General features: G+C 38.3%; 1 long non-coding RNA gene across 2 annotated transcripts in view; it reads left to right on the top strand.

Moving 5' to 3' along the window:
- The window catches only part of LOC117678697 (uncharacterized), a 60369-nt gene that overhangs the window by 7606 nt on the left and 38940 nt on the right, over nt 1-13823 (top strand). For both annotated transcript variants that reach the window (XR_009620345.2, XR_004595095.3), the window contains exon 4: nt 8791-8902. This is a non-coding gene — a long non-coding RNA (uncharacterized LOC117678697). The remainder of the gene's footprint in view (nt 1-8790; nt 8903-13823) is intronic.

Below are 13823 nucleotides of genomic sequence, written 5' to 3'. Positions count from 1 at the left end.
CTTTGGTATCTAAATGTAAGAGAATGTATAATAAACAAGGTGATAGAACTTGTATATTGTGCATCGGAAGACAATGTGACTGATCATTTCATGAAAGCACAAGGAAGTAGGAAACATAAAGATACATGTGAACAATATGGTTTGAGATTGTAAATATATTAAGCTACCCAAAGGGGAGAATGTTGGATATTTATCCTACGGTTGGGTAGGTAATATATAGAAAAACTATGTTTGTGACTTTAAATGATATAAGAAGAATGATTGGCTGTGCTATTATCAGGCAGCCATAAAAGTAGACAAAGCCCTGGAGCTCCTGCTCCTGCTATTTGATGATTGATCTCCTGAAGACGGACTATGTCTGACTGAAGAGAACTAGTTTGTGAGTATCTGTGTGTTTAACCAGCAACGTATCTCTTTGCTGTCCGGTCTGTTGCCTACTATGCAGAGGGAAGTTTTACTCTCAACATCATAGAATTCAATGTTGCCATCCAATATTTCCCAGGACAGAGGAGCCAAGCTTTGCCTGGAAGAGACAGTATTTAAAAATCTTCTGATGGAAAGAATAGGGGAGAATGTTGTTTAACATAATAACAAGGAACTCCCAGAGTTAAAAATGCTAATGAAACTTTAAAGCCATCTACCCTGGATTGCTTGTGGGGGGGGGAGGGGGGGAGGCATTGGGTAAAAGAATGCTACTGGATTGAAATTTTTAGAAATGAGAGAAAGAACAGAAGAAATTATTAGTGGTTTGGGGACTTGGAAGTAGACAGCAATTCAGATTTCCCCTGATTTAATAAAAATGAATAGGAGGAAACAACCTTAGAAAATGCACATTCCATTTTATTGTATGGAAAATATACAGCACACATACTAATACTGACAGCTGATTATTATCTTCATAATATTCTTTCAGCGTAGGCAACCATGAGCTATATCAGTGTAGAAAAATAAGTAGTGCTCCTCATGCCAATCTAAATCCAATATTTGGTAAACCAGGCCAACAATTCTTCAGCATTTAATTATTTGCCAGCAGTTTTATCAGTGTCACAATCAAGAAATACATAATGTTGTACACTATCACATACAATGCAGCAATTAAGGCCACCATTTTTTTTTATTACTCACCTTTCACAGAATAAATTGAATTCACAGGGGAAACTTCAAGAGCATAACATTTAAACACGTTTTTTGAAGAAAATATAGTAAAGGCAGGATAAGATTAATTAATTATTAAGACTTCTATATCAAGTGCATATCCAGAATAATTTAGGGATTCCCTCTTGTCCCTATCCAACTAAAAACTTGCTTAGTTCCCACAACATTATAGCACTTGTTGTTTCTGTATATCTGCAACTGAAACTTATCTATAATTATTTTAAAGTAAATTTCATTAAATTTCATCAAGGATTGCAATCATTATCCTTTTGGCATTTGGCATAATGATTTAGATGGTTTAAAAAGGGGATTATTACACATATTAATAAAAGATTAGGTGGCCCATAGTTACTAATAATTAGCATTGCATGTTATCTTCTAGGAGTACCAGATCTGAGCTGCCAAAATTCAGAAAATTACAGCACACCAGCAAAAAAAATACATAAACCAACACTTTGTGCTGTCTAATGGTCTTTGGATTTTTCAATCCAGATTTGTTAGCCTATCCTAAATTATTACAGGGAACTGTTAAACACAGAAAATCAGAGTCCAGGCAGTTCAAAAGAAAATAGGTTTATTGCATGCTAATGCTCTCTACAAGAATCTGAACTACAAACAGTCAAAGCAAATGGGTGATAGATAAGAACAGAATTAAAGGTGGGCTGGACTTAAATTCTTGTTGACAGAAAGGAACTTGAGACTGATGACATGTTTGACCCAGGGGTGAAATGCTCCCGGTTTGGACCGGATCGCCCGATCCGGTAGCGATGGAGGCAGGTGGTTCGGAGAACCGGTAGCAAAAATCCCTGCCCTCCCCCCATGCCCAGCTGAGCCATGCGATCATCGGAGGCTTTTTTTCTTTTAAATGGCTCTGACAATCCAAGCTGAGTTGCCTAATTGGCAGGCAACTCAGCTTGGATTGTCAGAGCCTTTTGAAAGCATTTTTTTACAACCTCTTTGCCAAAGAGGTTGTAGAAAAAATGGTTTTAAAAGTAAAAAAAAAAAAAAATTGGACATGCCCACCCAGTCACATTACCGCCCCCACCAAGCCACGGCCACAGAACCGGTAGTAACAAATTTTAGATTTCACCACTGGTTTGACTCCTCCCTCAGGCTCAGCTGCTATCTCCTATATCAGTGATGGCTAACCTTTTCTGGACTGAGTGCCCAAAGCTCGCACGTGTGTGTGTCCCCAGCACGCCCCCCCTGCGCATGAGCAGCAGAGACCCAACGACCAGCTGGCCAGCGGAGCTGAATTGGGGTGACGGCTCATGTGCTCACAGAGAGGGCGCTGCATGCATGCTATAGGTTCGCCATCACGGTCCTATATCAACATAACTGAATTACTCACTGTTGGGAAGTGTTAATAAAAGAAGGCTCTTACCCTCCTGTCCATGCATGTAAATTTATGTGGGACCTACAGTATGCGAGTTTATCTTTAGGCTCAATGGGTTTGCCCTTCTTAATTGAATTTCAAAACACTGCCTTGTAATTTATATAACAGTTTCATAACGTTTGACCATCAGCTGTAGATATATGAATTTGGAAATCCAATCAGATGTTCTTAGTTTTTGATTTATAATTCCTATTTGTTTCTAGACCCAGAATATACAGTAAAAGCACTTCAAAAATTAAATTAATGTAATTAATTTCAAGACAATTGCATTGTTCTTTTTGTTTAAGACAATGTAATTGTTGATTGTAACTTAGCTCCATCTCCAATAGCATCAGCTGAGATACATTTCTTGAACATAGTATTTTTCATTACAGCCCTGTTCACCGTAGCTCATGCAAAGAGATTAATATAACAGATTTAAGCACAGCAAAGAAAAAATAAAAAAGGGGCTACATGCTGTTAAACTACAGCATGTAGTCTGAAAATGAAGTTTAACCTGACACTACTAAGTTCTTAGAAACGTAGAATATACTGCATGTTATATAATAAATTCCACAAAACTACAAACTATTTCTGTTTTATTTTAAAACATCACTTACATATCAGGGTGAAACTTTCAAAATGTCTAATGTGAGCAATAAATTAAAGCAATATGCCAAACATTCACATTCAAAAATGAAACAGTACATACCATACCAGCACCTCATATTCCTGACGAGTTATTGGAAATAGAGGTTGTTTTTAATATATTTTCTCATTAATTTATTAAATTATTCAAAGCAATTATGATTGATACATTATATCTGTGACATATTGTTTGTCTGTCAAAGTGTGCACCACAATGGGTTCTACAGGATATTGTACAATATGATGAGATCTGCAGGAAAGGAAATGGGTAATACAGCAGGCCATAATAACTGGGTCAGCCCAGTAGTGCATCTAGGTCAGCTTCCTGTCTCCAGCGGTAACTAAAATCAAATTATTACAGGAAATATACAAGAAGCCAGCAGGCAAATAAGGAATGAGCTGCACTCTTATGGCCAAGAAACCTGAGGCTAAAAACAGTTTATCTGTACATTAGCTTGGGCAGTTCTCTGTCAAGGAGTGATTGAGGGGATGGCAGAGATGATAGCAATGTCAATTACCATTAAAAAAATATTGGGGTGCTTTTCAATTGCAATGATTTTTTTTACAGCTTTACACTAATTAATTCTAACTTGTTGAATTGTTATTTAATTCTTACACAGTTTAGAAGCCCCACATGCCATCAGAAACAATATTTTGACTATCAAATTCATTATGTTCCATTAGTCTTTAATGTAACTTGTATTCTCCTGCATTTTCCTACAGGAAAAATGCATGAATCAAGATCTGGGTGCACAAATGTTTTAGGCAGAATTGTTTTTATAGATTGTGAATATAGATTGTAAGGGGCGGGAGAAGAGAAGGTTTTCAGAATTAAAGAACATAGGTAAATAAACACTGAATGTCCACACAATATATCAAATGAACAAAAAAGGACTAATCAGTTGCAGCCCATATATTACACAGTTATATATACTGTTGGAAGGAAAATCCATCTGGTTCAGGTCCAAGCTGGAAATAAAAGTTGCGCCCATAACCACCCGCGCGGCCGCATTCTGGACCAGCTGGAGCATCCGAGTGCTCTTCAAGGGGAGCCCCATGTAGAGAGCATTACAATAGTCCAACCGGGAGGTAACAGGGTGTCCCGGTCCAGAAAGGGCTGCAACTGGTGGATCAGGCGAACCTGATAAAAGGCCCCCCTGGCCACGGCCGTCATATGCTCTTCTAAAGACAGCCGTGCGTCCAGGAGGACACCCAGATTGCAAGCCCTCTCCGTGGGGGGCAAAGATTCACCCCCAATAGTCAGCGATGGCACCTGCTGACTATATCGGGGCGCCGGAAGCCACAGCCACTCGGTCTTGGAGGGGTTGAGTCTGAACCTGTTCCTCCCCATCCAGACCCGCACGGCCTCCAGGCAGCGAGACATCACATCAAGGGCATCATTGGGGTGGTCCGGGGTGGAGATGTACAGCTGAGTATCATCAGCGTACAGATGACACTTCACCCCAAAACCACGGATGATCTCACCCAGCGGCTTCACATAAATGTTGAACAGGAGGGGCGAGAGGACCGACCCTTGCGGCACTCCCCATGCGAGACGCCTCGAGGTCGACCTCTGTCCCCCTGCCAACACAAACTGCGAGCGGTCGGAGAGGAAGGAGGAGAACCACCGCAGAACGGTGCCCCCTATTCCTAACCCCCTCAACCGCTGCAGCACGATACCATGGCCGCTGAGAGATCTAATAGGACTAGGACAGAGGAGCAGCTCCTGTCCCGAGCCATCCAGAGATCATCCACCAACGCGACCAATGCCGTTTCTGTGCTGTACCCCTGCCTGAAGCCCGACTGGTACGGGTCTAGATAGATAGCTTCATCCAGGTGCCGGGGAAGTTGTCGTGCCACCGCGCTCTCAACAACCTTCGCCACAAAACGAAGGTTGGAGACTGGGCGATAGTTGGCTAATTCAGCCAGGTCCAGGGAAGGCTTCTTGAGGAGGGGCCTCACTACCGCCTCTTTCAAGGCGGCAGGAAAGGCACCCTTTCATATGACTGCTCTCTATAGCTCCATGATGGCGAACCTACGGCACTTGTGCCACAGGTGGCACACAGCGCCCTCTCTGTGAGCACGTGAGCTGTCGCCCCAGTTCAGCTCCGCCGCGCATGCGCACATGCCTCCTGCTGGGTGCAGGGAGTGTGCAGGGGGCCTGTGCATACATGCATGTGGGGGGGCCCGCATGCATAGGAGCCGCGTCCGCATTGCATTTTGGAGGTTCGGGCACGCACGGCCTTTGGGCACTCGATCCAGAAAAGGTTAGCCATCACTGCTATAGCTGCTGCACAGTCCTGTGAAAAGGCATATAATCTGAAGTGCTGCACATCTCCATTTGCAGTTATTGTTCATCACAATATACATGTTTGCAGAAATCCGCAAGCAGAATGTAAGAAATGTATCCCATTTAAAGTCGCATTAATTGAATGATGGTGTTATTTGTCTATTCTGGTAGCATGTTCGTACGTTTAGTTCTGAGCAGCTGTATTTTTAGAAAGCTATGCCAGCTAGTTTTAGAATAGACTAAAACTATTCTTTGGAGCCCCATTTAACTTCACTAGAACACAAAGTCCCAAGTTCATTATCATGTGAAGTTAAAATCAGAAGATCAGAGAGCCAGGAAGTCCATTAGAAAATTTAGATTATCTTTGGATATTTATTTGCTGTTAAGTGAGAGCTGCTCTGCCATGGCTCCTCTAAGCTTTCAGCCTCATTAACATACAAAATTGCTGCAACAAAATTAATTATGATGCAGGAAGTCCCTTTTCCTGTTCTCATAATCATGGCACAGAAGTGACTAGAAGAAATGCTACAGCATTCCAACCACTTGTCGCTAAATGGCATGATGACTCTTAATAAAAACTTTAAAGCAGTTAAAATTGCAATTTCTGTCATTTTGAAAAGGATCCATGTGAGCAGTTATATTAAATGTTCTTTGGGGCACAAATTATTTGGCATAGAAAGTATTTTAGTGGTCTGGCTCAGACATGTGTACATCAGTCCCAAATTCAAACCGATGCAGGTATGTATGAATACATGGAAAATCAGCATTGACCATGAACCTAGCAGGAAAAAAAAAGCAAGATGTTAAGAAGCTAGATCTTCTTGTCTCTAATTCCAGAAGATAGGAGATATAAAATAAGCATCTTCATTATTGAGTGTAAGGAAACCTCAATGTTTGTTAGTCTCTGATTAGTTAGTAAACCTGTTATAGAGAGTCATTTCAGAAATAAGAAATGGAATTCCATCTCCCCCTCCATCCTATTTTTTGTTCACAGAAGAGTTCAGGATAGATAACAAAATTAAAATATCACTTCAATAAATATTATGATCCAATAAATTTCAGGAAAAATTGCATCATTCAATTGCTAATTAATTTTAAAAATTAAAGACAAATTTAAAATAACATGTTATATTCACACATCATCTGTATTTCTAAAATAATAGGCGTTTACCAATTTCTAGGAAGTTAATAATTAAGATTTGTGAAAAGAGTTCCAGTGTATTCGCAACCATTTTACTAAACGTTTAAGTATCATTAACATGTAATAAGGCTTCTGAATATTATTTAAGTGGGTTAACCAACTGGGGTAAGGCAAGAAAGTCCTTCAGATATTTGTACTTTAAAACTTGCAGGGCTTTAAACTTCATCATAGATTTTTCAATTACAACAGAAGACAAATAGGAAACCATTTTAAACATTTAAGCAATTAAGGTAAAGATTTTCAAAGCTTGCATTCCTATGATGACCTAAAATAATACATTATTTACTGTGGCCTCCCCATAAGTAGGATTACCATAGTCACTCCATCTCTGATAGCTTTTATTTGACAGAATGGACAAAGTTTAAGGTTTAAATCCAAAATTCAAGGACCTGTCAACATTATTAGACTATCTGAAGAAAACCAAACCAGTGTAACTGGGCAGTAGGTAACTGGTAATAGATATGAGGGAAAATATGCACAAATTATTTAGACTGGATCTCCTGACAGGATTACTCAACTGTATTTTATGTTAAGAAGTCTATGAAAATGCCCTGATGGCTTTAAAAATTTAAAATCTGATTTTCCTCCCAAGGCAAATATCAATCTTGCAAGCCTGAAAGTAGTCCTCAACTTATTATCACATTAGGCCCAAAATTCATGTTGCTAAGTGAAACGTTTGTTAAGTGAATTTGTCCCATTTTATGACCTTTCTAGCCATAGTTATTAAAGGAAATCACTTCTAAATTAGTGATTCACTTAACTAAATTAGTAAATCAGTCAAACTGTTGTTAAGTGAATTTGGCTTCCCCATTGACTATGCTTGTCAGAAGGTTGCAAAAGTTGATCACGTGACTCTAGGACACTGCAATTGTCATAAATATGAGTCAGTTGCCAAGGGTCTGAATTTTGATCATACGATCATGGGGAATGCTACAACAGGAGTGTGAAAACTGGTCATAAGTCATTTTTTCAGTGCCATTGTAAATTAAACTAAACAATCTGTTGCAAGTCAAGGACTATCTGTACATTTCTTCAACCCCAACCCATAGTTCTTTTAGTGACTGAGAAACTAGGGAGGATCTCTCCTGAACCTCTTGCCCCACCCATTATGTAGCTATGGGCTGTCTCTTATCTGACTGTTCCCTTGACAGCGTCTCTTTGCCCAGTCACCAAGGTCATTCCCACATACAATTATAAATTGTATACATTAGCCTGCTAACTGAAGGTGGTTTAAAATCCTAATAGGTTTTCCTATTAGCATAAGCCTGATCCAGTAGTAATCTGTACTTCATCAGGAAACTATATTAAGCTTCAGTGCATGGAGGGGAAACAGACCCAGGTTGTATATAGCTGAACACATGAGCCAGACATTACCTGGAATGTGCAATGGTTGCCATGGCAATCATGAATAGCTGTAGGCAGGGCAAACAGGTTAGGATTTCTGATGTTCATAATGTAGCACTGGTGCAGGCTATTAATTTCACCCTAAAATATATCAGTTATAATGCCCCTCTCATCAGTCTGCAGCTTTCAGAGATATGATTATTATTATATAGGTGAAAAAAGGTGAAAAAAAAGATGTACTCCACTAGAAGATTTGAAAAATGATTTGCATTTCCATACTGTCGTCACCACAGTCACTCCCTGAATGTTCAGATATACCTTGAAATTGACCTGAATTTGTCCTTTCTGTTGTTGATCTCAATATGTTAGAATAATTACATAAGGTGATCCCAGTCACCAGTAGATAAGTGTAAAACATGTACCTCATTCTGCATGTATTTATGTTTGTTTGGGTACTTTTCTTAAAAAGGACAATTCTAATCAGTTGGTCTAGAGCAGTCTTGCCAAACTACTCCTGCTCTACTGTTTTTATATGCAAATTAAGATATTTGCAGTAAAAACAAAATGTAAAGGTACCTACGGGGGGGAGGGGAGTACAGAACCAGGGAGACAGGGAGGTTTTAGCATTTCTGAGTATAAACTTGTATTACAGGTATTCCAGCAATAAATCGGTTCAGCTGATCCAAAATCAGCACAAATGCTAGCATGGAGCTGTGGTGAGTTTATTTATATGTATCACCAGTGTTGGCTTGCTCCTGATTCTGTCCTGTTCTTTAGAACCAGTAGTAAAAGTGGTGGGAGACTCCACCCACCCGCCTGGACATCATAATTGACGATCTGTGCATGCGCAGAAGCTTCTGCGTGTTCCTGTTGCGAAGCGGTAGTAAAGGTAAGTAGAACCCACCCTTGTGTATCACTGATTGCTTTGAAATATAGCTTTATACTAGACTACCAGTTTCATGTTGTGTCATCATTCCAGAGATATTTCCTTATCTGAACAGAGCAATAGAATGACAATGCGTGGCCAAAAAAACAGTGGTAGAATAGAATAGAATAGAATAGAATAGAATAGAATAGAATAGAATAGAATAGAATAGAATAGAATAGAATAGAATAGAATAGAATTTTTATTGGCCAAATGTGACTGGACACACAAGGAATTTGTCTTTGCGCATATGCTCTCAGTGTACATAAAATAAAGGATACGTTCATCAAGAAATCGTAAGATATAACATTTAATGATAGTCATAGGTTACAAATAAGCAATCAGGAAACAATATCAATATAAATCGTAAGGATACCAGCAACAAGATTACAGTCATACAGTCATAAGTGGGAGGAGATGGGTGATGGGAACGATGAGAAGATTAATAGTAGTGCAGACTTAGTAAATAGTTTGACAGTATTGAGGGAATTATTTGTTTAGCAGAGAGATGGTGTTCCGGAAAAAACTGTTCTTGTGTCTAGTTGTTCTGATGTGCAGTGCTCTATAGCATCGTTTTGAGGATAGGAGATGAAACAGTTTATGTCCAGGATGTGAGGGGTTTCTAAATATTTTCACAGCCCTCTTTTTGACTCATGCAGTATACAGGTCTTCAATGGAAGGCAAGTTGGTGACAATTGTTTTTTCTGCAGTTCTAATTATCCTCTGAAGTCTGTGTCTGCCTTGTTGGATTGCAGAACCAAACCAGACAGTTATAGAGGTGCAGTTGACAGACTCAATAATTCCTCTGTAGAACTGAGCAACTTCCAACTTCCTGCTGGTTTCTCTATATGGAGTTATAATCTCCATCCCCTTCTTTCCTAGTGTTGGTTTATCAAGAAACCTCTAAAAATCCTTTGCGACATAGATTAGGGTTTTTCAAATTGTCAAATCCCTGATATAGTCTACAGCTACAAATCAATCCCATTAAACATCTCAGTTAGAAGCAAAGCTACAGACAATAAACCAGTATGTGAAAGTAACAGAGAAAAAACAGGTAAAAACTATCTAAAAACCAGCAAAGAACAACAACAACAATGAAAGAATGGAGAGAATCTCTTCTCAGAGATCATTGGAATAATTAATGGCTTCAAATACAGTATATTTTCATTTGAAAAAGGGACAACAGTGCAATTTTTAATGTACACAAAGAAAAGTTAAGGACCAACTTTATAATTGCTATTAATTATATCTTTAAATTAATTCTGTTGAAAGTATAAAATAGGAAAGCTAGTGAACATTTGCAAAATTCCCCCATTTTTGGCTCTTATAGGAAACGTCAAGAAATTTTGATATTTGGTTAATATTTTGTACAATAACAACTTCTCTTAATATAATACAATGATTGCTTTTAACAAATTAATCAGCACACTAGTGAGTTCAGCATCCTCTGTCTGAGTTTGCACAACACACTGAACCACAAATGAGTCAAAGACCTTTTAACCTGACATACTGAGCAAGCCCAGCCTGCATTTATGATCTAGTGCGTTAGTGGTGTGTGAATCCAGAAAATGAGCTTAATTGACTAAATCAATTAAGGTTTCATCTTTAACTGGACAAGCTAATGAAGTAGGATCATTAGGCTATTTTCTATATTCCTTCAGGACATGAGAGCCACAAAAAGCAGACAGTGGAATAAGCATATTGTGTAGATACATAGGGTAGTCACTGAGTTAGTCTAGTGCAAATATAGTCTAACAGGCACCTGAAACAGAATATATATTATATATATATAATATAATTATATATATATCTATATATATATCTATTTTCTTACTTCTTCGTAGGATTTATGTGTGTTTTTCCTCTAGCCAGGTTTTTCCTACATAACCAAGGTTTTTCTGCAGCCCTAGCCCTAGTGGATGTGATTCTACTGAGCTAGGGCTGCAGAAAAACCTTGGTTACATAGGAAAAACCTGGCTAGAGGAAAACCACACACACACACACACACACACACACACACTGCTCAAAAAAATAAAGGGAACACAAGCAGAAGACATCCGAGATCTGAATGAATGAAATAGCCTTATTAAATACTTTGTTCGTTACAAACAGTAGTTTTGTGTTCCCTTTAGTTGTTTGAGCAGTGTATGTAAAGAACGAAGTATTTAATAAGGCTATTTCATTCATTCAGATCTCGGATGTCTTCTGCTTGTGTTTCCTTTATTTTTTTGAGCAGTATATATTATATATATAAAATCAGTTTACAGGTAGTCCTTGACTTATAACAGTTCATTTAATGACCATTCAAAGTTACAATGGCACTAAAAAAAGTGACATGAGGTTTTTCACATTTACGACCATTGCAGCATCTCCATGGTCCTGTGATCAAAGTTTGGATACTTGGCAACTGACTCATATTTATGACATTTGCAGTGGGTCGGGGTCATGTGATCCCCTTTTGTGACCTTCTGACAAGCAAAGTCAATGGGAAAGCCAGATTCACTTAACAACCGTGTTGCTAACTTTACAACTGCACTGATTCACTTAACAACTGTGGCAAGAAAAGTTGTAAAATGAGGCAAATTCACAACAAATGTCTTGCTTAGCAACAAAATTTTTGGGCTCCATTGTGGTCATAAATCGAGGACCAACTGTAAATGGAGACATAAGCCCAATTACCTAAATCCAATTTAGAGAATAGGAAATTCTGTCAAAGCCCCTTTTGTAAATCAGTGGTTGCTTTCTATGGGCTTTTTGGGGGAGCTTTTTTTTCTTTTTTATAAATTCTGTCATGAGATTGTTTAGATTATTGAGATCTCTTAGGTGCCAACAGGAAGCCTAGCCAGGCTATATCACAAACAGCCGTGGGATTTTCTGAAAATCTTCATATTTTGGATTTCCTTTCCTCATTGAAGAGTACAGTCTTTCAAAACAAGTGGTGATGCGTGCTGTGTTAAATTTGCCTTTGCTATGGTTTAGGCAAGCAGCTGGAGGTGTAGGAAAAGGAAATTAGTCAGCAGAAGCAAAGATAGCTGGGCTTAAGGCCAGGGACTGACAGCACACACTTCTAAAATTAATGATGCACCCGGATATCAAGGTAATGGAATAATCATTTATGCATACAGAGAGAATTATGAACAGACACAACCAACCTTATGTACAAGGTTCTGTGAACATCTCCATCATGGATTTTTGTGGAGTTATAGGATAAATAAAGTTCATTCAATTTCCTTGAAAAAATGTGCATTTTCTAGAAATGGCTAGTATATGTTATTTTATAAAAGTAAAAAGTTGAGGTTTATTACTGCCTTATTCTACTGCACTAAAAAGAGTTGGACATCAATGTTTTTCTTTTTCTTTTCCCCTTACCCTACATTTTTCTCTCTTCTCTTTTTCCTCCCCTATTTTCCCATTATTTTTAGTTTTCTTTGTATTTTATATTTTGATAAACTTTATATATATATATATATATATATATGTAGGTCTTTGGTTATTCGGGTCTTCTCCCACGTAAAATTGGAAGTGTCTTGGCGACGTTTCGACGAAGTCTCATTCGTCATCTTCAGGCTGGTGTTCTCGGCTTCGTGCTCCTGGAAGCACGAAGCCGAGAACACCAGCCTGAAGATGACGAATGAGACTTCGTCGAAACGTCGCCAAGACACTTCCAATTTTACATGGGAGAAGACCCGAATAACCAAAGACCTACATACAAACACCCGCGAAAACCTGAGAAAACATATATATATATATATATATATATATATATATATATATATATATATATATATTAATAAAACATTTGAATAGCTGAAAAATGTGCAATATAAACTCATTGTTTGACTGATACACCAATCCATATTTTATTTAACTATGATTTCCTGGTTCAACCCAGTTGGCTGTATTTGCACAATATATTGGCTGTGTTTTTCCAGAACACTTTACTACTGGTACTTTGTTGTTTAAACTCAGTCCATGAATTAGCTTATGTTACAGTTCTCACCTACAGTGTCTAAGAGTTTTTCTCTCTTTGCATTTTTAATTATTTATTTTAAAAGGCTACCTGTGAATCTAGAAACTGCATCTTGGTGTACTTATTGGGATAAAATAAAGCAGGAATTAATAACCTAAAATGATTAAAAACAGGAGGAAAATGGTATTTGTTGCATTTAATTTTGTTTTTATAACTTTACATTAAATGAAAGCAAATTTAGTTCTCATATTCTACTCTTCTCAAATTTTTAATATTGTTTATTTATTAGTCACATGTTTATGCCGCAAAACTCCGGAGGGACTTTAGGCGGCTAACAACAAAGAATAAAACAATGCAAACAATATCCCATACAAAAGTTTTAAAAAAACATTAAAACCTATACATTCCAATTTGTGGCCGGGTCTCGCAAGATCACCATAGTGAGATCAACAGTCCCAGGCCTGCCGGACGAGCCAGGTCTTCACCGCTTTCTGGAAGGCCAGTAGGATGGGGGCAATCCGGACCTCAGGGAGTAATTGGTTCCAGAGAGCCGGGGCAACCACAGAGAAGGCCCTCCCCTGCAGACCCGCCAGCCGACATTGTTTGTTCCCAGGCCAGTATACCACTTGTGGCCAAACTCAATCCCCAATTCAAAAACAGTTGGACATAACTGTAGTAGAGTTTGGAGATGTAATAATATATTTGCATTAATGTTCTAGTATTAGTAATAACAAGCTGACATACATTTATGCCTGTTATTATAGTAAACACTGGAATTATAACATAACCAGGATTCTAAAAAAGACTAGCTCCCATGGTGATAATAGTTTTCCAGAAGGGAGAGTTTAAAATGCAACATGTCAGATTATGGTTGTGTATAAACTGCTACCTGCTAAATGTCTTCTACACAAATAT

This window comes from Pantherophis guttatus, chromosome 6 (assembly GCF_059756535.1).
Source record: "Pantherophis guttatus breed Tessera chromosome 6, ASM5975653v1, whole genome shotgun sequence".
Classification (NCBI taxonomy): Eukaryota; Metazoa; Chordata; class Lepidosauria; order Squamata; family Colubridae; genus Pantherophis; species Pantherophis guttatus.
Note: the sequence above shows the minus strand (reverse complement) of the source record. Positions and strands in the feature narration are given on the sequence as shown.